The sequence below is a fragment of the Littorina saxatilis genome, linkage group LG9 (assembly GCF_037325665.1).
Source record: "Littorina saxatilis isolate snail1 linkage group LG9, US_GU_Lsax_2.0, whole genome shotgun sequence".
NCBI classification, from domain to species: domain Eukaryota; kingdom Metazoa; phylum Mollusca; class Gastropoda; order Littorinimorpha; family Littorinidae; genus Littorina; species Littorina saxatilis.
The window spans coordinates 28009390-28033826 of record NC_090253.1 but is presented as its reverse complement, the minus strand read 5'-3'; the positions used below and the strand labels follow the sequence as shown (position 1 = coordinate 28033826).

General features: G+C 39.0%; 1 protein-coding gene and 3 long non-coding RNA genes across 6 annotated transcripts in view; 3 read left to right on the top strand and 1 right to left on the bottom strand.

The window, feature by feature from the left end:
- LOC138975778 (sulfotransferase 1E1-like) overlaps positions 1-24437 on the top strand; it is a 39921-nt gene that overhangs the window by 2005 nt on the left and 13479 nt on the right. The gene's annotated exons all lie outside the window — the stretch shown is intronic.
- On the bottom strand, positions 3873-8792 carry LOC138975774 (uncharacterized). Its single transcript, XR_011458745.1, has 4 exons — positions 8654-8792; positions 7972-8069; positions 4027-4540; positions 3873-3987 (listed from the first exon to the last, which is right to left on the bottom strand). It is a non-coding gene; the product is annotated as an uncharacterized lncRNA (long non-coding RNA).
- Positions 8813-10831, top strand: LOC138975775 (uncharacterized). Its single transcript, XR_011458746.1, has 2 exons — positions 8813-9087; positions 9623-10831. It is a non-coding gene; the product is annotated as an uncharacterized lncRNA (long non-coding RNA).
- LOC138975773 (uncharacterized) lies at positions 20449-23390 on the top strand. The gene is made up of 3 exons (XR_011458744.1): positions 20449-20489; positions 21461-21558; positions 22705-23390. It is a non-coding gene; the product is annotated as an uncharacterized lncRNA (long non-coding RNA).

Genomic DNA, 24437 nt, shown 5'->3' with positions numbered 1-24437 from the left:
CTGTATCATTGAAAACACATAAGTTACCAATGCAACATAAACAAATTACAACTATCAATTAAAATTCAACAGTTAATACAATTAATAACTGACCTTGTGATAAGATAACTCATCCACTGAAATGTCATCCACTCTGCTGCCAAAGGACGGGCTTGAACCCATGACTCACAGCATTGCAGAGCAGACCACTAACCAATGGGTCCCCACCGAATAATTATGGAGTGTCACGATTCATGTGACCCATCAAAGTCAAAGTATTTAATTCCATAAGGCGATAGCCCCCTTGGAATAAGGAAATAACAATAACTTCACAAAACGCATGAATCAAATTAACACAAAGGAGACGGGAAAATCGTCGCAAACGGATAACCAGTTATGAAATCAATTATAACTAAATAAGTCTTTCGATTTGCAACAAACAACGGACTGGTCACGCAACGGTTCTGTCCAGTCATGATAATCAAAACAAATGATTGTTACGCTCCAATTCTTCACAAGGGTGGGGAACGGGAAATGTTCAGACCATCTCTTTTATCCTCACGGTGCTTTCCTCGCTCATCCTCTGAAACATATCAGCTAGGTTAGACCATTGATGTTCTTTGTCTCCGTCATATCTGGCATCGTCTGTCACCTTCCGCCTATCCGCGTCACTCGCAACAACATCACTCCGCACCATACAGCCTGAATCTGACACTGTCAGCTGCGATTGAAAGTTGGAGACACACAACGTAGCACCACCGACGCACTTTTTCATGGCCGCCTTTGTCGAACATCAAAAACGCAGTATCGCCATTGTTCAGTCGCCACAACAGTCGGTATTGAACGATGTCAGCCCATTCTCCGACATAATTGCACATAGCATTTGTTCCAAAACAGTAGGCCTAGGGAATCCTTGCAGAGGCATTATATCATATATATGTAGAGGCATTATATCATGTAGAGGCAAAATAACACAAAATGAAGAGAGAGTGAATCCGAGAGGCGTGTTCCTTGCTGGCTGTCAGCACATTAGCACTAATTTTATTTACCATCTTCATCTTAGTCCTCGTCCTCGTTTTCTGTGTTGATCTTCGACATCCTCCCACCATGTAGACGATCCGACAATCCTGTCAACCACTTCGCAAGCACCTGTTCGAATTGCTTGTTGTCGGTTTGAATATGGCGCTTCCTCACGGCCAGCTGCAGTAAAAAGATTAACCGTTATGAGTATGACGCAACAAGATGATCATATAAAATGTTGACATTGTATGAACATGTTTGTGCTTTCATAAGGAGACATGCTGTCTGCAAAACCTCCCTCACCTTTCATTTGTTCTTCACCATTTCTTCCATCACTGGCAGATTTATTTGTCTACATTCAATGTGTGTGTGTGTGTGTGTGTGTGTGTGTGTGTGTGTGTGTGTGTGTAGAGAGGTATTTTTATAAATCTGAAAGAATAAAAACTGTTTATTATGCACAACAGAACCATAAAAGGATTCTTAGTTAAAATCACCATTTTATTTTTACAACAACAATAAAGAAAATCAGCAACCACCTAAACACACACAGTGACACAAACACACACAGTGACACACACACACACCTAAGAAACAAACACACTTTTTAGTCTCATATATTCCAAGAGAAAAAAATACATCAAGTCTCAATATCAAAACCCCAGCCAGCACCCCGATATCGGTCCGATATCGGACCGATATCGGATACGATATCGGGTCGATATCGGATTCCGATATCGGTCCGATATCGGATTGCAAATCGGGTCGATATCGGACCGATATCGGATTACAACATCGGACCGATATCGACCCGATATCGACCCGATATCGGTCCGATATAGAGAATCGGTATCGGCCTCATATCAGATCCCGATATCGGCGTGATATCAAATCCCGATGTCAGATTGCAAATTGGGTTGATACCGGGTCAATATCGGATTACGACATTGGTCCGATATCGGTCCGATATTGGTCCGATATTGGTTCGATATAGAGAATCGATATCAGATCCCGATAGCGGACCGATATCGGATTGCAAATCCGGTCGATATCGGACCAATATCGGATTACGACATCGGACCGATATCGGGTCGATATCGGGTCGATATCGGTCCGATATAGAGAATTGGTATCGACCTCATATCAGATACCGATATCGGCGCGATATCAAATCCCGATGTCAGATTGCAAATTGGGTTGATACCGGGTCGATATCGGATTACGACATTGGTCCGATATCGGTACGACCCAGTCAGCACACGATATCGGGTCGATATCGGTCCGATATCGGATTTGACCGGATATCTCGGACCAAGATATCCGATATCGGTCCGATATCGGTCCGATATTGGATTCCAAGTTTGCTCATCAGATTAACGTTAAATTAATGTTAACTTTTTACGTTAATTAAGTTAACATTAATTTAATGTTAATCTGATGAGCAAATTTGGAATCCGATATCGGACCGATATCGGACCGATATCGGATTCCAAGTTTGCTCATCAGATTAACATTAAATTAATGTTAACTTTTTACGTTAATTAAGTTAACATTAATTTAATGTTAATCTGATGAGCAAACTTGGAATCCGATATCGGACCGATATCGGACCGATATCGGATTCCAAGTTTGCTCATCAGATTAACATTAAATTAATGTTAACTTTTTACGTTAATTAAGTTAACATTAATTTAATGTTAATCTGATGAGCAAACTTGGAATCCGATATCGGACCGATATCGGATATAACGTTAAATTAAAGTTAATTTTGTTTACGGCTAATGTCAGTTTTACCAAATAAAAAGCATAATATAATGGTTAGATTAACGTTATTTAAACATGTGTTTTTTTACGTTGAGTGCGAAAATAAAAAGAACCAAAATAAAACTATAATTAAATTTTTTATTGAGATTTTTTTTTTTTTTCCTCGGACCAAGATATTCTGATATCGGTCCGATATTGGATTCCAAGTTTTCACATCATCGCCAATACAATCCCATCCATCACACCAATATTGGCACGATATCAGACCAATATCGGATACGATATCGGGTCGATATCGGACCGATATTGGATTCCGACATTGGGCCAATAAAGTTGACGTTAATTTAACGTTAATCTGATGAGCAAACTTGGAATCCAATATCCAACCGATATCAGGCAGATATCGGATATCTTGGTCCGAGATATCCAGCCAGCACCCCGATATCGGACCGATATCGGACCGATATCGGGATACGATATCGGGTCGATATCGGATCCCGATATCGGATTTCAAATCGGGTCGATATAGGATTACGACATTGGGCCAATATTGGATATAGGTCCGATACAAAGAACCAAAATAAAACTATAATTAAACTTTTTATTAGAATTTTTTTTCTCCCTCAGACCAAGATATCCCATATCTGCCCGATATCGGTCCGATATTGGATTCCAAGTTTGCTCATGAGATAAACGTTTAGTTTTTACGTTAATTTAACGTTAAATTAACATTAAATTAACGTTCATTAAAACAAAACCATAATATAAAGTTAAATTAAAGTTAATTTTCGTTTACGGCTAATGTCAATTTTACCAAATAAAAAGCACAATATAATGGTTAGATTCAAGTTATTCAAACGTGTGTTTTTTATGTTGAGTGCAAACATAAAAAGAACCACACATAAAAACGGTCATACACGTAAAATTCCACTCGTGCAAAAACACGAGTGTACGTGGGAGTTTCATCCCACGAATCCAGAAGAAGAAGAAGGAAGTGTGCATGCTAACATGAAACAAAACAAAAGACAAATAAATAAAACCATTAGAAATATGTTGTGAGAATATGTTCTAAACATTTATTCATCATTTCCATGATATATATACTGTACATTTAAAAAAAAACACACCATAATGATAAAACCATGATAAAAATGTCGGAAGTTGAATCAGTTCTAAAGTTTCTGGAAGTGAGTTTGGATACATGTATCCCACTTTTAGGTTCTGTACCTTCTTCTTCTTCTGCGTTCGATGTTGGTGGGTAAGTACCTAGAAATTTACCAATTCTATTCCATCTTTTGGGTTTAAAAAAAATAGTCTTCGCACAGCTAGGTATCTTGTACATGTATCCGAATGATGCCAGAGACACAAGGAAAGATGAGGTTATTTGCAACACCACCAGCAGAGGAAGAAGTCATTCACTTTGCAGCAGCAGATAAAAAGAATTGTTGAATTTGAAGCAGGAGCAGACACAGAAGTTGTTGAATTTGTAGCGTCATCTGCAGACAAAGAAGTTGTTGAATTTGCAGCAGACGATATACTTGTTAAACCTGCAGCAGCAAACGAAGAAGTCATTCACTTTGCAGCAGCACCAGACAACAAGAATTGTTGAATTCGAAGCAGGAGCAGACAGAGAAGTTGTTAATGTTGAGTTTGCAGCAGACGATATATACTTGTTAAATCTGCAGCACCAGCCTTGGAAAAAGTTGTTGATACAACCAGTGCAGACGATGGCATGTCTGCAATAGGAGACTTTGAAGATCTGCTCCAAATGCTATGACATCTGCAAAGACAGAGAATGCAACAATCTTAAAACATAAAGAATTCAGTGTGATTTGAGAACTCCAGTGTAAACACTATAATTATGTCTTCTTTGTTAATGCTCTTTGCTAAATATAGAACTGAAGGTAAATAAGGTTTACAATTACATTGTCTTTGCATTATGCCAATATTTGTTGAATTTACTTGTGTGTATATATATGCTAACTTTGATAGCATTCTTCTGTGTTTGAATGAAATGCTCTTAGTCAATGCTGCCTGGCATGGATAACAACCCCCCCCCTCCCCCCAACACACACAGAACACCTTCCCGAAGTTTTTTCCAAGACTAAGACTGAGTAAGAGTAAGACAATAATATGTCAGTTGGACCTGGACTAAAAATATGTGGCCTTAAGTCTGAAATGGTGTCCACAGCTGAAATAGCTGTGCAACCTTTGCTCTAACCTGATTTGTACATCAAAGAAAAATAAAATCCTTGTAAAGATTAATGAGACTTGTAAAAAAAAGTATGAAGTACACACCTAGAGAAACATTGTGTGCTCAGTTGTTGTTTTTAATGAAAATGTCGACATTATCTGAAGTCAGCAGCACTACATTTTGGCCATTTTTTGTGACATGACCTTTCAGCATATTGAAACATGGTCTACTCTGTCATATTTATGGGACAGAATGTCATGAATGACTTTTCACTGAGCCAGTAAAACTCAAATGTACCTTTGACAAAGCAAAGTTTTTGAATTTTGTCAGTGAGCCTGCAGAAAATGGGGAGACAAAATTTCACAGAAAGTTCATAACTATTTCCGTAAGACTTCATTTTTGTTCACTGATCAGCTCTAAATAATAATTAAAGATTGAAACCTGATATATTTTTGTAAAAAAGTATTTTACAGTATGTTTTGCAGAGGTATAAAACATAACAAGGGTTGTTTGACTTGTTTTTGCATGTTCAAAAGTAGTTTGAAGTTTACGTGCAGATTTTCTTGTGAAAAAAGAGTTATGAACTTTCCAACCTTTTGCCTTATAAAAAGAGTAAATTGACTGGTTGGGGAACACCTAGCTTTGTAATGCATTTGGATCCACTAGCAGCAGTCACACTGAAAGTTTGCATCAAGTTCATTCATTGGTGTTTGAGTAATTGAGAAATAAAAAATTCTTGTGAGAAAGTTATGAACTTTCCTACTATCTCCACTGAGAGTGTTTTTTGTCCTTAAATGCTAGCCATGAAAGTTAAGGTTGTAGTGGAACAGCAATTTTGCATATAAAAGTACATTAGGTTTAGATACTAAGCAATTTTTGTCACTAAAGTCAAGCAGTATGCTTTAGTTAGCCATTTTCTCTGTGTCTTGCGCACTATTTTTATGTGAGAGTTACTAACTCATGTCAAAACCCAAAATATATGTAAAATGACTATTTTCAGTTTCCAAATTACACTGTACCATGATTTTCATCACAAAAAGAATCTACTGGCTGCTGACTGTTTCTTTCTGAAGTACTTAGCCGTTTTGTCATGAAGTTCATAACTTCACATAACTCAAGCTCATTTTTCAAGGGCGTGTTTAAAATAATGCCTTGTTAATAGCAAAAGAGTACATTTGACTTTATCTGGACATTTTGTAAGAAGTTTTCTGAATATCAACCCTCAAAATTACATTTTGATAATTCCAGCATGAATCTGGGTTGACTGCACGGTGTACATAACTTCACATCAACTGACCCTCAGCCCCACGGTGTGAAGTTATGAACACATGCCATGAGTATGATTTATACACAATAATTAATTTACTACACTAAATCACTACCTCAAATGATGTGCTGCTCTTCTCCAGAGTAGGCTGTTACAGTTTGATGTCATTTTTATTTTAATTTACCAGCAGATTTTAGTACGTAGCTTTTCAGTTAAATAAATGATGTGAAGTTATGAACACACAGTCAGCTGACATAAACACTAACTAAATAATGATTTCGGTAACAGTTTTCATGACTGAGTTTGGTTAAGTAAATCATTAAGTTGTTTAGAATTATTTGCAAGAGACTTTAGTTAGTTATTTTAGTATAAATGTGTGATTGATGTGAAGTTATGAACTTTCACAAGTTTCAAACAATTTGTTTTATTTTGGCAATTAAAATCTGATTTTGTAATATAAGTGCAGCTTTAGCCTATACTATAACTCTGTGTTCTCAGTTTGTCATTGTTTTGCAAATATATTATACAGTAACTGTACTAGAGACCAACATAACAAAAATTCTTGTGAAGTTATGCGCACGCTCACATTTTATGATTTTTGTTATCGTTTGTTTTCACAAATGTTTTACTTTTATTACTTAGTTGTATGTTGATTACAAAGAGTCGCTGGAGAGAAAATAAGATGACATATGCACTTTCTTACTTTGGTTTGAATTAGCCATAGTTTGTGATGTCACAGTGTGAAGTTATGAACTCCTAGGACATTCTAAAAAAACTTTCAGTTTCTGCCAACTCTTTGAGTCAGACAAACATTTTGGTGTATTGAAATCCTTTTGATGGTACTTTTCAAGCACATTTTGCACAAAAACAGCAACATTGTAGATTTAATGACAACTTATGCCAATATTTGCTGTGAAAAAATTGTGACAATATTAATTTCTATAAATAATACAGATAACCAAAAAATCTTCTCCACACTTCATCTTCAAAAATTACCTTCATGTTCCAGCTCACCTTTTTCAGATTAAAAAACAAAACAAATTGTTTCCTGCCTGTATAAATTAAATTTATTATACCAATAAAAGTAAATTATGTGAAGTTATGAACTTCCCATTAATGGAGTTCACATCTGCATCATGCGTGGCCAAAACAAGTTTAACTTGCTTGAAATGCAAAGTAATTTGCTGTAGCAATTTGCTCAGATGTCTAAAACAGACCCAATACATGTAGCAACAATGATTTAACAAGTCTAAATTTTGTGACGGTGTGAAGTTATGAACTCCTGCAAACTTTTAAACCTGAATCTGTGAAGTGATCAAACATGAGTTTTCTTAAATCATAGCTGTTCCTTGCGTATTTATGCTCTAAAATACATCTCTAATTTCAAAACAAAGAAAATGTTCATTTTTAAAATTGATTTTGTATGTCACAAAAATGGACACCTATTCTGACTTTGGGCCATGTATAGGTCCAGATGTCCCGGCTACAACAAATTGTTCTGTCAGAAGACCTCTTATAGTTCTTTATGTCGAAATTGATGTGATGGTCGACCAGCCAAGATTTAGAACAATGCGTCATAAGCATGTATTAATGACCCCAGACCGAAGCCTGACAACAACACTGCCTTCTCTCATACATGATTTTCAGTTATAAATATAATATGACTGCTGGAACATTCATCAAGCGTTAACATGGATTTTACCTGCAAACACACACACACACACACACACACATACACACACACACTTACTTGGCGTCAAAAGCCAGAATGTCACTTGTCAGGGTTGTAACTTGTAGTTTACATCCCTGTGAATGCTTTCTGGTATCCTCATGGTAATTCCTCCCACCCTGCAATGAAAGCATTGATGTGTGAGTTGCATTACAGTAGAGAACAGTGGTCAATCAAAACTTGTTTAAGGTGTCTTTGAAAAGACGATTTTCGAAAATAACTCTCTGAGATCTCTTATAAATGTTACTGTACAGTAATGGATTAGACCAGAAGCTGTGAGATTGAACAAATGTGTGAAAATGTGTGGCAATTATCAGATTGACAGAGAGAAATAAAATATCAGAGAGAGAGAGAGAGAGAGAGAGAGAGAGAGAGAGAGAGAGAGAGAGAGAGAGAGAGAGAGAGAGAGACAGACAGACAGACAGACAGACAGACAGACAGACAGACACTGGCAGACAGACAGGGAGAGAGAAACAGACAGAGAGACTGAAACTGAGAAAGACAGACAGAACAAGAAACTAGAAAGACAGAAGGCAGGAAAGAAAGAGAAATAAATTCACCTTTCCAATCGTTATGCATGATATTGCTTTGATATTGGTGACTCGTATCAAAAATAAGTCAACAATCACAATGCCAACGGATTCTGAACTTATGAATATGATTATGAATTTACAACACAAGTCACACAGTGAAGTAACATTACCTGAAAGTTCCATTTGCCATTCGCTCAGCGTCATAAGATCTGTATTGTGTAGTCCTGATATATGCTGAAGTGCAGCATGTTATCTTATATCAGCAGACACACTGGCTTTGAAGTTGCAGGAGTGTTAAAAACGGTAAAAAATACAGTACAAACTTTCTTGAGTTCGATTCGACAGAGAAAAGTCCGAGAGTAATGTCCCTTGGCGATCACGGGAGGTCACTCAGAATTACTTGTCCAGCAGTTACTGAGTAAACAAATGGCGAAATGCGTTGGGAAGATTGAAAACAGGCAGTTGCTAGAGCACTATGTTATACAACATCAGAAACGATCCTGACTGGACAGTCCAATACTAAGACAGAAGGAGGAAGACAGAACTGGACTGGTTTCAAGAGTGTTCCAAACAGTCGATCATCATGCATCACGTAAAACGTTGAGTGAGTATCGCCTATGCCTATGAACTTGGAAGATAGTTTTGCTAATTATTGAGACTTGATGTATTTTTGTCTCTTGGAATATATGAGACTAAAAAGTGTGTTTGTTTCTTAGGTGTGTGTGTGTGTCACTGTGTGTGTTTGTGTCACTGTGTGTGTTTAGGTGGTTGCTGATTTTCTTTATTGTTGTTGTAAAAATAAAATGGTGATTTTAACTAAGAATCCTTTTATGGTTCTGTTGTGCATAATAAACAGTTTTTATTCTTTCAGATTTATAAAAAATACCTCTCTACACACACACACACACACACACACACACACACACACACACACACACACACACACACACACACACATTGAATGTAGACAAATAAATCTGCCAGTGATGGAAGAAATGGTGAAGAACAAATGAAAGGTGAGGGAGGTTTTGCAGACAGCATGTCTCCTTATGAAAGCACAAACATGTTCATACAATGTCAACATTTTATATGATCATCTTGTTGCGTCATACTCATAACGGTTAATCTTTTTACTGCAGCTGGCCGTGAGGAAGCGCCATATTCAAACCGACAACAAGCAATTCGAACAGGTGCTTGCGAAGTGGTTGACAGGATTGTCGGATCGTCTACATGGTGGGAGGATGTCGAAGATCAACACAGAAAACGAGGACGAGGACTAAGATGAAGATGGTAAATAAAATTAGTGCTAATGTGCTGACAGCCAGCAAGGAACACGCCTCTCGGATTCACTCTCTCTTCATTTTGTGTTATTTTGCCTCTACATGATATAATGCCTCTACATATATGTATATGATATAATGCCTCTGCAAGGATTCCCTAGGCCTACTGTTTTGGAACAAATGCTATGTGCAATTATGTCGGAGAATGGGCTGACATCGTTCAATACCGACTGTTGTGGCGACTGAACAATGGCGATACTGCGTTTTTGATGTTCGACAAAGGCGGCCATGAAAAAGTGCGTCGGTGGTGCTATGTTGTGTGTCTCCAACTTTCAATCGCAGCTGACAGTGTCAGATTCAGGCTGTATGGTGCGGAGTGATGTTGTTGCGAGTGACGCTGATAGGCGGAAGGTGACAGACGATGCCAGATATGACGGAGACAAAGAACATCAATGGTCTAACCTAGCTGATATGTTTCAGAGGATGAGCGAGGAAAGCACCGTGAGGATAAAAGAGATGGTCTGAACATTTCCCGTTCCCCACCCTTGTGAAGAATTGGAGCGTAACAATCATTTGTTTTGATTATCATGACTGGACAGAACCGTTGCGTGACCAGTCCGTTGTTTGTTGCAAATCGAAAGACTGATTTAGTTATAATTGATTTCATAACTGGTTATCCGTTTGCGACGATTTTCCCGTCTCCTTTGTGTTAATTTGATTCATGCGTTTTGTGAAGTTATTGTTATTTCCTTATTCCAAGGGGGCTATCGCCTTATGGAATTAAATACTTTGACTTTGATGGGTCACATGAATCGTGACACTCCATAATTATTCGGTGGGGACCCATTGGTTAGTGGTCTGCTCTGCAATGCTGTGAGTCATGGGTTCAAGCCCGTCCTTTGGCAGCAGAGTGGATGACATTTCAGTGGATGAGTTATCTTATCACAAGGTCAGTTATTAATTGTATTAACTGTTGAATTTTAATTGATAGTTGTAATTTGTTTATGTTGCATTGGTAACTTATGTGTTTTCAATGATACAGTTGGTTATTAAATTATTCTCATTCTGCCTTTGACTCACTTTCATTTGTACTTGTGTGACAATGTTTATTGACTCACTTTCATTTGAACTTGTGTGACAATGTTTATCAACTACTTCATCTTATCATTTCTGTCTCCTTTTAAATTTTCTTCTGTTCTTGGGCCAGAAATCTAATATTTACGGATTACAGCAAGTTTTAGTGCAGGTCAAAGACGAACAAGTGCGAAAGCAATTGCCAAGCATGAAGCATGTTTTCATTAGTCAAGAAGTAAAGTCAGAGGTTCAAAGATGATCAGATAATTAATGCCAACTATTCGCTGGTTTTGCTTCATCGACTCTGCGGGCAGCTTCCAGGAAACCAAAGTTTTCAGGTTCCGGGGGAAGTATGGTTGCAAAGCTGAAACTTAAAGGAATTGACGGAAGGGCACCACCAGGGCACCATAGAAGGGCACCACCCTTATCGGTTCCCGATATCGGTCCATTATTGGTTCCCGATGTTAGGCCGATATCAATTCTCTATATCGTACCGATATCGGACCAATATTAGTCCAATGTCGGAATCCGATATCGACCCGATATCGTCCCGATTTGCAGTCCGATATCGGGATCCGATATCGGTCCGATATCGGGATCCGATATCGACCTGATTTTGCAATCTGATATCGGGATCTGATATTGATTCTCTATATCGTACCGATATCGGACCGATATCGGACCAATGTCGTAATCCGATATCGACCCGGTATCAACCCAATTTGCAATCTGACATCGGGATTTGATATCGCGCCGATATCGGGATCTGATATGAGGCCGATACCGATTCTCTATATCGGACCGATATCGGGTCGATATCGGTCCGATGTTGTAATCCGATATCGGACCGATATCGGACCAATGTCGTAATCCGATATTGACCCGGTATCAACCCAATTTGCAATCTGACATCGGGATTTGATATTGCGCCGATATCGGGATCTGATATGAGGCCGATACCGATTCTCTATATCGGACCGATATCGGGTCGATATCGGGTCGATATCGGTCCGATGTCGTAATCCGATATCGGTCCGATATCGACCGGATTTGCAATCCGATATCGGTCCCCTATCAGGATCTGATATCGATTCTCTATATCGGACCGATATCGGACCGATATCGGACCAATGTCGTAATCCGATATTGACCCGGTATCAACCCAATTTGCAATCTGACATCGGGATTTGATATCGCGCCGATATCAGGATCTGATATGAGGCCGATACCGATTCTCTATATCGGACCGATATCGGGTCGATATCGGGTCGATATCGGTCCGATGTCGTAATCCGATATCGGTCCGATATCGACCCGATTTGCAATCCGATATCGGACCGATATCGGAATCCAATATCGACCCGATATCGTATCCGATATCGGTCCGATATCGGACCGATATCGGGGTGCTGGCTGGGGATATAGAGAATCGATATCGGATCCCGATATCAGATCCCGATATCAGATTGCAAATCAGGTCGATATCAGTTTGATATCGGATCCCGATATCGGACCGATATCGGATTGCAAATCGGGACGATATCGGGTCGATATCGGATTCCGACATTGGACTAATATTGGTCCGATATCGGTACGATATAGAGAATTGATATCGGCCTAACATCGGGAACCAATAATGGACCGATATCGGGAACCGATAAGGGTGGTGCCCTTCTATGGTGCTCTGGTGGTGCCCTTCCGTCAATTCCTTTAAGTTTCAGCTTTGCAACCATACTTCCCCCGGAACCTGAAAACTTTGGTTTCCTGGAAGCTGCCCGCAGAGTCGATGAAGCAAAACCAGCGAATAGTTGGCATTAATTATCTGATCATCTTTGAACCTCTGACTTTACTTCTTGACTAATGAAAACATGCTTGGCAATTGCTTTCGCACTTGTTCGTCTTTGACCTGCACTAAAACTTGCTGTAATCCGTAAATATTAGATTTCTGGCCCAAGAACAGAAGAAAATTTAAAAGGAGACAGAAATGATAAGATGAAGTAGTTGATAAACATTGTCACACAAGTACAAATGAAAGTGAGTCAATAAACATTGTCACACAAGTACAAATGAAAGTGAGTCAAAGGCAGAATGAGAATAATTTAATAACCAACTGTATCATTGAAAACACATAAGTTACCAATGCAACATAAACAAATTACAACTATCAATTAAAATTCAACAGTTAATACAATTAATAACTGACCTTGTGATAAGATAACTCATCCACTCTGCTGCCAAAGGACGGGCTTGAACCCATGACTCACAGCATTGCAGAGCAGACCACTAACCAATGGGTCCCCACCGAATAATTATGGAGTGTCACGATTCATGTGACCCATCAAAGTCAAAGTATTTAATTCCATAAGGCGATAGCCCCCTTGGAATAGGGAAATAACAATAACTTCACAAAACGCATGAATTAAATAAACACAAAGGAGACGGGAAAATCGTCGCAAACGGATAACCAGTTATGAAATCAATATAACTAAATAAGTCTTTCGATTTGCAACAAACAACGGACTGGTCACGCAACGGTTCTGTCCAGTCATGATAATCAAAACAAATGATTGTTACGCTCCAATTCTTCACAAGGGTGGGGAACGGGAAATGTTCAGACCATCTCTTTTATCCTCACGGTGCTTTCCTCGCTCATCCTCTGAAACATATCAGCTAGGTTAGACCATTGATGTTCTTTGTCTCCGTCATATCTGGCATCGTCTGTCACCTTCCGCCTATCAGCGTCACTCGCAACAACATCACTCCGCACCATACAGCCTGAATCTGACACTGTCAGCTGCGATTGAAAGTTGGAGACACACAACGTAGCACCACCGACGCACTTTTTCATGGCCGCCTTTGTCGAACATCAAAAACGCAGTATCGCCATTGTTCAGTCGCCACAACAGTCGGTATTGAACGATGTCAGCCCATTCTCCGACATAATTGCACATAGCATTTGTTCCAAAACAGTAGGCCTAGGGAATCCTTGCAGAGGCATTATATCATATATATATGTAGAGGCATTATATCATGTAGAGGCAAAATAACACAAAATGAAGAGAGAGTGAATCCGAGAGGCGTGTTCCTTGCTGGCTGTCAGCACATTAGCACTAATTTTATTTACCATCTTCATCTTAGTCCTCGTCCTCGTTTTCTGTGTTGATCTTCGACATCCTCCCACCATGTAGACGATCCGACAATCCTGTCAACCACTTGGCAAGCACCTGTTCGAATTGCTTGTTGTCGGTTTGAATATGGCGCTTCCTCACGGCCAGCTGCAGTAAAAAGATTAACCGTTATGAGTATGACGCAACAAGATGATCATATAAAATGTTGACATTGTATGAACATGTTTGTGCTTTCATAAGGAGACATGCTGTCTGCAAAACCTCCCTCACCTTTCATTTGTTCTTCACCATTTCTTCCATCACTGGCAGATTTATTTGTCTACATTCAATGTGTGTGTGTGTGTCTGTGTGTGTGTGTGTGTAGAGAGGTATTTTTATAAATCTGAAAGAATAAAAACTGTTTATTATGCACAACAGAACCATAAAAGGATTCTTAGTTAAAATCACCATTTTATTTTTACAACAACAATAAAGAAAATCAGCAACCACCTAAACACACACAGTGACACAAACACACACAGTGACACACACACACACCTAAGAAACAAACACACTTTTTTGTCTCATATATATTCCAAGAAAAAAAAATACATCAAGTCTCAATAATTAGCAAAACTATCTTCCAAGTTCATAGGCATAGGCGATACTCACTCAACGTTTTACATGATGATCGACTGTTTGGAACACTCTTGAAACCAGTCCAGTTCTGTCTTCCTCCTTCTGTCTTAGTATTGGACTGTCCAGTCAGGATCGTTTCTGATGTTGTATAACATAGTGCTCTAGCAACTGCCTGTTTTCAATCTTCCCAACGCATTTCGCCATTTGTTTACTCAGTAACTGCCGGACAAGTAATTCTGAGTGACCTCCCGTGATCGCCAAGGGACATTACTCTCGGACTTTTCTCTGTCGAATCGAACTCAAGAAAGTTTGTACTGTATTTTTACCGTTTTTAACACTCCTGCAACTTCAAAGCCAGTGTGTCTGCTGATATAAGATAACATGCTGCACTTCAGCATATATCAGGACTACACAATACAGATCTTATGACGCTGAGCGAATGGCAAATGGAACTTTCAGGTAATGTTACTTCACTGTGTGACTTCTGGTTCTGGTTCTGGTTCTGGTATAGTACGTCGCAGGAGCCAAGTTGGCTATATATGCGACGGGACTGGTGGGCGCAGCGGCCTAAAAAGAGGAGGAGGGAGGAGGGAGGTTTCCTACGGCAGTAGAAAAGGCTTTTGCTGATGTGCAGCCTATCACCTCCTCGCTTAGATGGTTCCACTCCTGAGCTGTCTTTACAAAAAATGAGTGTCTGAACAGTTCAGTTCGGCAGTGTGGTATGATTAGGCCTTTAGAGTTGTTGATGGCCTGCCTCTCGATCACATTGTTGGAACTGTAGTCGCTAAACTGTGTTGGCTTCACCCTCCTGCGGGTCTGTTTTGCAGGGGTGATGAAGTTTTCGGGGGGGAGTGCTGGTATCTGCCCTGTGGATATTTTGAACAGTGTTGTGAGTCTATGTTGGCGCCGTCGTTCTTGGAGTGTTGTGAGCTCGAGGTCCTTTAGCATCTTGGTGACAGAGCCAGGCTCTCTAGACTTATAGTCCTTGGTGATGAACCTGGCTGCTCTGTGTTGTACGCGCTCCAGTCGTTCGATGTCTTGCTTCAGGTGGGGATCCCATACAACTGCAGCATACTCTAGGGTTGATCGTACCAGGGCAATGTATGCTGTGCGTCTGCAGGTCTGTGGGCAGTTCCGTAGATTTCGGCGGAGGAATCCAAGAGTTGATGATGCTCTGTTGCTGGTGGTCGTCACATGTGGTGACCACTTTAGGTCGGATGAGATTTGGACACCGAGATAGGGGCTCTTGTCAACTTGCTTGAGGATTGTTCCATCAAGGTTGTAGAAGAAGTTGGAAGTGGGCTTTGAACTAAGGATGTAGCACTTCTTTGCGTTGAATTTCATCCCCCATTTATGTGCCCACTGCTCCAGTTGTCTGAGGTCCTCTTGGAGAGTAAGGTGGTCCTGGAAGGTGCGTATCTCTCTGTATAGTAGGCAGTCGTCTGCGAAAAGTCGTACCGTTGATTTCACAGACTGTGGTAGGTCATTGATGTGGCACAGGAACAGCAAAGGGCCGAGCACTGTGCCCTGTGGGACCCCTGACATGACTGTCACTTCCTCGGACTCCGTACCCTCCAGGACCACCCTCATACTGCGTTGGGTGAGGAAGCAAGTTATCCACTGGTGGACCGGACCCCTAACTCCATAGTGGTGGAGTTTGCTCAGTAGCCTCCCATGGGGCACGGTATCAAAGGCCTTACTAAAATCCAGGATTGCCACATCAACTTGTCTACCAGCGTCATGGGACTTCATGATGTCGTGCATGGTAGTTAGGAGCTGGGTTTCACAGGAGTATCCGCTTCGGAAGCCATGGTTGTTGTTGGTGAGGATGCTGTGCTTTTCCATGTGGGTCAGTAAATTGTGTTGTAAATTCATAATCATATTGATAATCATATTCATAAGTTCAGAATCCGTTGGCATTGTGATTGTTGACTTATTTTTGATACGAGTCACCAATATCAAAGCAATATCATGCATAACGATTGGAAAGGTGAATTTATCTCTCTTTCTCTTTCTTTCCTGCCTTCTGTCTTTCTAGATTGATTTCTAGTGTCTTGCTCTGTCTGTCTTTCTCAGTTTCAGTCTCTCTGTCTGTTTCTCTCTCCCTGTCTGTCTGTCTGTCTGTCTGTCTGTCTCTCTCTCTCTCTGATATTTTATTTCTCTCTGTCAATCTGATAATTGCCACACATTTTCACACATTTGTTCAATCTCACAGCTTCTGGTCTAATCCATTACTGTACAGTAACATTTATAAGAGATCTCAGAGAGTTATTTTCGAAAATCGTCTTTTCAAAGACACTTAAAACAAGTTTTGATTGACCACTATTCTCTACTGTAATGCAACTCACACATCAATGCTTTCATTGCAGGGTGGGAGGAATTACCATGAGGATACCAGAAAGCATTCACACTACAGGGATGTAAACTACAAGTTACAACCCTGACAAGTGACATTCTGGCTTTTGAGGCCAAGTAAGTGTGTGTGTGTGTGTGTGTGTGTGTGTGTGTGTGTGTGTGTGTGTGTGTGTGTGTGTTTGCAGGTAAAATCCACGTTAACGCTTGATGAATGTTCCAGCAGTCATATTATATTTATAACTGAAAATCATTTATGAGACTGAGAGAAGACAGTGTTGTTGTCAGGCTTCGGTCTGGGGTCATTAATACATGCTTATGACGCATTGTTCTAAATCTTGGCTGGTCGACCATCACATCAATTTCGACATAAAGAACTATAAGAGGTCTTCTGACAGAACAATTTGTTGTAGCCGGGACATCTGGACCTATACATATTTTTAGTCCAGGTCCAACTGACATATTATTGTCTTACTCTTACTCAGTCTTAGTCTTGGAAAAAACTTCGGGAAGGTGTTCTGTGTGTGTTGGGGGGAGGGGGGGGGTTGTTATCCATGCCAGGCAGCATTGACTAAGAGCATTTCATTCAAACACAGAAGAATGCTATCAAAGTTAGCATATATATACACACAAGTAAATTCAACAAATATTGGCATAATGCAAAGACAATGTAAACCTTATTTACCTTCAGTTCTATATTTAGCAAAGAGCATTAACAAAGAAGACATAATTATAGTGTTTACACTGAAGTTCTCAAATCACACTGAATTCTTTATGTTTTAAGATTGTTGCATTCTCTGTCTTTGCAGATGTCATAGCATTTGGAGCAGATCTTCAAAGTCTCCTATTGCAGACATGCCATCGTCTGCACTGGTTGTATCAACAACTTTTTCCAAGGCTGGTGCTGCAGATTTAACAAGTATATATCGTCTGCTGCAAACTCAACATTAACAACTTATCTGTCTGCTCCTGCTTCGAGTTCAACAATTCTTGTTGTCTGGTGCTGCTGCAAAGTGAATGACTTCTTCGTTTGCTGCTGCAGGTTTAACAAGTATATTGTCTGCTGCAAATTCAACAACTTCTTTGTTTGCAGATGACGCTACAAATTCAACAACTTCTGTGTCTGCTCCTGCTTCAAATTCAACAATTCTTTTTATCTGCTGCTGCAAAGTGAATGACTTCTTCCTCTGCTGGTGGTGTTGCAAATAACCTCATCTTTCCTTGTGTCTCTGGCATCATTCGGATACATGTACAAGATACCTAGCTGTGCGAAGACTATTTTTTTTAAACCCAAAAGATGGAATAGAATTGGTAAATTTCTAGGTACAGAACCTAAAAGTGGGATACATGTATCCAAACTCACTTCCAGAAACTTTAGAACTGATTCAACTTCCGACATTTTTATCATGGTTTTATGGTGTGTGTTTTTTTAAATGTACAGTATATATCATGGAAATGATGAATAAATGTTTAGAACATATTCTCACAACATATTTCTAATGGTTTTATTTATTTGTCTTTTGTTTTGTTTCATGTTAGCATGCACACTTCCTTCTTCTTCTTCTTCTGGATTCGTGGGATGAAACTCCCACGTACACTCGTGTTTTTGCACGAGTGGAATTTTACGTGTATGACCGTTTTTATGTGTGGTTCTTTTTATGTTTGCACTCAACATAAAAAACACACGTGTGAATAACTTGAATCTAACCATTATATTGTGCTTTTTATTTGGTAAAATTGACATTAGCCGTAAACGAAAATTAACTTTAATTTAACTTTATATTATGGTTTTGTTTTAATGAACGTTAATTTAATGTTAATTTAACGTTAAATTAACGTAAAAACTAAACGTTTATCTCATGAGCAAACTTGGAATCCAATATCGGACCGATATCGGGCAGATATGGGATATCTTGGTCTGAGGGAGAAAAAAAATTCTAATAAAAAGTTTAATTATAGTTTTATTTTGGTTCTTTGTATCGGACCTATATCCAATATTGGCCCAATGTCGTAATCCTATATCGACCCGATTTGAAATCCGATATCGGGATCCGATATCGACCCGATATCGTATCCCGATATCGGTCCGATATCGGTCCGATATCGGGGTGCTGGCTGGATATCTCGGACCAAGATATCCGATATCTGCCTGATATCGGTCGGATATTGGATTCCAAGTTTGCTCATCAGATTAACGTTAAATTAACGTCAACTTTATTGGCCCAATGTCGGAATCCAATATCGGTCCGATATCGTATCCGATATTGGTCTGATATCGGGCCAATATTGGTGTGATGGATGGGATTGTATTGGCGATGATGTGAAAACTTGGAATCCAATATCGGACCGATATGAGAATAAAAAAAAAAATCTCAATAAAAAATTTAATTATAGTTTTATTTTGGTTCTTTTTATTTTTGCACTCAACGTAAAAAAACACATGTTTAAATAACGTTAATCTAACCATTATATTATGCTTTTTATTTGGTAAAACTGACATTAGCCGTAAACAAAATTAACTTTAATTTAACGTTATATCCGATATCGGTCCGATATCGGATTCCAAGTTTGCTCATCAGATTAACATTAAATTAATGTTAACTTAATTAAAGTAAAAAGTTAACATTAATTTAATGTTAATCTGATGAGCAAACTTGGAATCCGATATCGGTCCGATATCGGTCCGATATCGGATTCCAAGTTTGCTCATCAGATTAACATTGAATTAATGTTAACTTAATTAACGTAAAAAGTTAACATTAATTTAATGTTAATCTGATGAGCTAACTTGGAATCCGATATCGGTCCGATATCGGATTTGACCGGATATCTCGGACCAAGATATCCGATATCGGTCCGATATCGGTCCGATATCGGATTCCAAGTTTGCTCATCAGATTAACATTAAATTAATGTTAACTTAATTAACGTAAAAAGTTAACATTAATTTAACGTTAATCTGATGAGCAAACTTGGAATCCAATATCGGACCGATATCGGACCGATATCGGATATCTTGGTCCGAGATATCCGGTCAAATCCGATATCGGACCGATATCGACCCGATATCGTGTGCTGACTGGGACTATCTTCCAAGTTCATGGGCATAGGCGATACTCACTCAACGTTTTACGTGATGCATGATGATCGACTGTTTGGAACACTCTTGAAACCAGTCCAGTTCTGTCTTCCTCCTTCTGTCTTAGTATTGGACTGTCCAGTCAGGATCGTTTCTGATGTTGTATTACATAGTGCTCTAGCAACTGCCTGTTTTCAATCTTCCCAACGCATTTCGCCATTTGTTTACTCAGTAACTGCCGGACAAGTAATTCTGAGTGACCTCCCGTGATCGCCAAGGGACATTACTCTCGGACTTTTCTCTGTCGAATCGAACTCAAGAAAGTTTGTACTGTATTTTTACCGTTTTTAACACTCCTGCAACTTCAAAGCCAGTGTGTCTGCTGATATAAGATAACATGCTGCACTTCAGCATATATCAGGACTACACAATACAGATCTTATGACGCTGAGCGAATGGCAAATGGAACTTTCAGGTAATGTTACTAGTGTTACTTCACTGTGTGTTGTGTTGTAAATTCATAATCATATTCATAAGTTCAGAATCCGTTGGCATTGTGATTGTTGACTTATTTTTGATACGAGTCACCAATATCAAAGCAATATCATGCATAACGATTGGAAAGGTGAATTTATCTCTCTTTCTCTTTCTTGCCTGCCTTCTGTCTTTCTAGTTTCTTGCTCTGTCTGTCTTTCTCAGTTTCAGTCTCTCTGTCTGTTTCTCTCTCCCTGTCTGTCTGTCTGTCTGTCTCTCTCTCTCTCTCTCTCTCTCTCTCTCTCTCTCTCTCTCTCTCTCTCTCTCTCTCTCTCTCTCTCTGTCAATCTGATAATTGCCACACATTTTCACACATGAGACAATGACAAAAGGTGACGTGTTCATGTCAGTATGTCCCAAATGACATCACCAGTACATTTTTCATTCTATCTAATCTGTTTTCGTTCTATTTTTTCTAATAACATGCGTTAACAATTGATTGCCAACTGGAATGGAAGAGCACAAAAAGTGTAACTTGATATGTAGTTTCTCTAGAGGGAAAAACATCTTCCACTTTCATGTCAGTGTGTCCCATGCAACATACATTTGCCAAACAGCTATGTGTAAGTAGATTATTTGTTAGTGGTATAGAAAATACTGATCAACAATCAAAGTCAGTTTTCACATTCATTTTCTACCTATTTCTTATTTGTTTATTCTTTTGGCAATGGTGAAATGTCAGCAATCGTGTGTCATTCGGGACAGTAGACATGACACCTGACCTTTTGTCACTGTCTCACATTTGTTCAATCTCACAGCTTCTGGTCTAATCCATTACTGTACAGTAACATTTATAAGAGATCTCAGAGAGTTATTTTCGAAAATCGTCTTTTCAAAGACACTTAAAACAAGTTTTGATTGACCACTGTTCTCTACTGTAATGCAACTCACACATCAATGCTTTCATTGCAGGGTGGGAGGAATTACCATGAGGATACCAGAAAGCATTCACAGGGATGTAAACTACAAGTTACAACCCTGACAAGTGACATTCTGGCTTTTGAGGCCAAGTAAGTGTGTGTGTGTGTGTGTGTGTATGTGTGTGTGTGTGTGTGTGTTTGCAGGTAAAATCCACGTTAACGCTTGATGAATGTTCCAGCAGTCATATTATATTTATAACTGAAAATCATTTATGAGAGAAGGCAGTGTTGTTGTCAGGCTTCGGTCTGGGGTCATTAATACATGCTTATGACGCATTGTTCTAAATCTTGGCTGGTCGACCATCACATCAATTTCGACATAAAGAACTATAAGAGGTCTTCTGACAGAACAATTTGTTGTAGCCGGGACATCTGGACCTATACATATTTTTAGTCCAGGTCCAACTGACATATTATTGTCTTACTCTTACTCAGTCTTAGTCTTGGAAAAAACTTCGGGAAGGTGTTCTGTGTTTGTTGGGGGGAGGGGGGGGGGGTTGTTATCCATGCCAGGCAGCACTCAGTGTTAGGTGGTGGTGGTGGTGGTGGTGGGGAGGGGGGGGGGGGGGGTTGAGTGGGACTTTGATGTGTGATTTTTATTTTTTTCTATATTTTTAGCTGCATTATTTTAGTCATTCATGAGTGGGTGGGTGGAGGGGATGGGCTAGTTCTAACTATGCATTAGATTATAAAATTGTATTCTGTGTAGACCCTTCCACCAGCATCTTAGACCACTCTTTGTACTTTTTCTTTTAATAGATGATTGTCATTTGTTTTACCTCATGTCTGCCCTGCGTGTGATGGTGTGATCGTGACTGCTGTAGTGTGGGCGTGTGTGTGTTGGTGTGTATGTCAGTGAATGTGTGTGTGTCAGTGTGTGTGTGGGTGTGTGTGTGTGCGTGATTTTACCAACACTACGCTAAATTCCTTGTGCTTTAAATGTTTTTTTAATGTCACTTGGCTCAATAAATACTGTATTCTGTATTCTGTATTGACTAAGAGCATTTCATTCAAACACAGAAGAATGCTATCAAAGTTAGCATATATATACACACAAGTAAATTCAACAAATATTGGCATAATGCAAAGACAATGTAAACCTTATTTACCTTCAGTTCTATATTTAGCAAAGAGCATTAACAAAGAAGACATAATTATACTAGTGTTTACACTGAAGTTCTCAAATCACACTGAATTCTTTATGTTTTAAGATTGTTGCATTCTCTGTCTTTGCAGATGTCATAGCATTTGGAGCAGATCTTCAAAGTCTCCTATTGCAGACATGCCATCGTCTGCACTGGTTGTATCAACAACTTTTTCCAAGGCTGGTGCTGCAGATTTAACAAGTATATATCGTCTGCTGCAAACTCAACATTAACAACTTCTCTGTCTGCTCCTGCTTCGAATTCAACAATTCTTGTTGTCTGGTGCTGCTGCAAAGTGAATGACTTCTTCGTTTGCTGCTGCAGGTTTAACAAGTATATCGTCTGCTGCAAATTCAACAACTTCTTTGTCTGCAGATGACGCTACAAATTCAACAACTTCTGTGTCTGCTCCTGCTTCAAATTCAACAATTCTTTTTATCTGCTGCTGCAAAGTGAATGACTTCTTCCTCTGCTGGTGGTGTTGCAAATAACCTCATCTTTCCTTGTGTCTCTGGCATCATTCGGATACATGTACAAGATACCTAGCTGTGCGAAGACTATTTTTTTTAAACCCAAAAGATGGAATAGAATTGGTAAATTTCTAGGTACAGAACCTAAAAGTGGGATACATGTATCCAAACTCACTTCCAGAAACTTTAGAACTGATTCAACTTCCGACATTTTTATCATGGTTTTATGGTGTGTGTTTTTTTAAATGTACAGTATATATATCATGGAAATGATGAATAAATGTTTAGAACATATTCTCACAACATATTTCTAATGGTTTTATTTATTTGTCTTTTGTTTTGTTTCATGTTAGCATGCACACTTCCTTCTTCTTCTTCTTCTGGATTCGTGGGATGAAACTCCCACATACACTCGTGTTTTTGCACGAGTGGAATTTTACGTGTATGACCGTTTTTATGTGTGGTTCTTTTTATGTTTGCACTCAACATAAAAAACACACGTTTGAATAACTTGAATCTAACCATTATATTGTGCTTTTTATTTGGTAAAATTGACATTAGCCGTAAACGAAAATTAACTTTAATTTAACTTTATATTATGGTTTTGTTTTAATGAACGTTAATTTAATGTTAATTTAACGTTAAATTAACGTAAAAACTAAACGTTTATCTCATGAGCAAACTTGGAATCCAATATCGGACCGATATCGGGCAGATATGGGATATCTTGGTCTGAGGGAGAAAAAAAATTCTAATAAAAAGTTTAATTATAGTTTTATTTTGGTTCTTTGTATCGGACCTATATCCAATATTGGCCCAATGTCGTAATCCTATATCGACCCGATTTGAAATCCGATATCGGTCCGATATCGGGGTGCTGGCTGGATATCTCGGACCAAGATATCCGATATCTGCCTGATATCGGTCGGATATTGGATTCCAAGTTTGCTCATCAGATTAACGTTAAATTAACGTCAACTTTATTGGCCCAATGTCGGAACCCAATATTGGTCCGATATCGACCCGATATCGTATCCGATATTGGTCTGATATCGTGCCAATATTGGTGTGATGGATGGGATTGTATTGGCGATGATGTGAAAACTTGGAATCCAATATCGGACCGATATCAGAATATCTTGGTCCGAGGAAAGAAAAAAAAAATCTCAATAAAAAATGTAATTATAGTTTTATTTTGGTTCTTTTTATTTTCGCACTCAACGTAAAAAAACACATGTTTAAATAACGTTAATCTAACCATTATATTATGCTTTTTATTTGGTAAAACTGACATTAGCCGTAAACAAAATTAACTTTAATTTAACGTTATATCCGATATCGGTCCGATATCGGA